The 768-nt window shown below is 39.8% G+C and overlaps 1 protein-coding gene across 4 annotated transcripts in view; it reads right to left on the bottom strand.

Moving 5' to 3' along the window:
• Positions 1-360: 360 nt before the first annotated feature.
• The window catches only part of bcor (BCL6 corepressor), a 44,023-nt gene continuing 43,615 nt past the window's right edge, over positions 361-768 (bottom strand). For all 4 annotated transcript variants that reach the window (XM_083549660.1, XM_083549659.1, XM_083549657.1 and 1 more), the window contains one exon: positions 361-768. This exon is cut by the window's right edge and continues 776 nt beyond it. The gene's annotated coding sequence lies outside the window, so the exon portion shown is untranslated.

Raw genomic sequence — 768 nt, 5'->3', positions numbered from 1 at the left:
TGGAGGAGGAACTCCATCCCCGCTGTCATTTCCCCCCCAAGCCACCGCTCCGTGATCTCATTTCCGCCCATTCTCCAGTCATTTCCGGTTCCATCCTGCAAAACAGGAAATGGAGCTCAGGTGTTCCGGTGTAGATCGAGAGCGATGGCGAGGGGGGAAAAAGCCTGCGCCTGCTTTTAATGTTCAACACACTGAACACTCTTTTTCTATTTTTTCCCCCTCACACACACACACACACACACACACACACACACACACACACACACACACACACACACACACACCGGGAAAGTGTTTTCCCTTTAGATTAGTTCCAGCCTACATTTAGAAAAAAGTAGCAAAAAAACCCGAGTCAGCAAGTTCATACAAGATGAAGGGGATCTTTTATTGCCATTTATCTAAAGGAATTTTTTTTTGTAAAATATAAATACAAATGATAGCGCAATGTAAATTACAAAGTCTTGACACGTCTCCAAAAAAAACCCCCAAAAACAAGTTACTGAAATCTTTGCTTCATTATGTACAACTTTCACTGTGTCCCGTTTCCTAACAAAGCTTCAATATTAGTATCTTACACTCAACTTTAATATTTACCCCAAAAAGCCACGCTTAAAATATCTTAATGTTGTTTTTGTAATCATAAATAAGAGACGAAAAAAAAACAAACAAACAAACAAAACAAAAAAAAACCTAGCGCATCGACTAGCCTACGAAACCACGTCTGCTAGTTAGCAAGAAAAAAACAAAACAACCCCAAACAACAACAAC

Source organism: Silurus aristotelis (assembly GCF_946808225.1).
Source record: "Silurus aristotelis genome assembly, chromosome: 9".
NCBI lineage: Eukaryota > Metazoa > Chordata > Actinopteri > Siluriformes > Siluridae > Silurus > Silurus aristotelis.
Note: the sequence above shows the minus strand (reverse complement) of the source record. Positions and strands in the feature narration are given on the sequence as shown.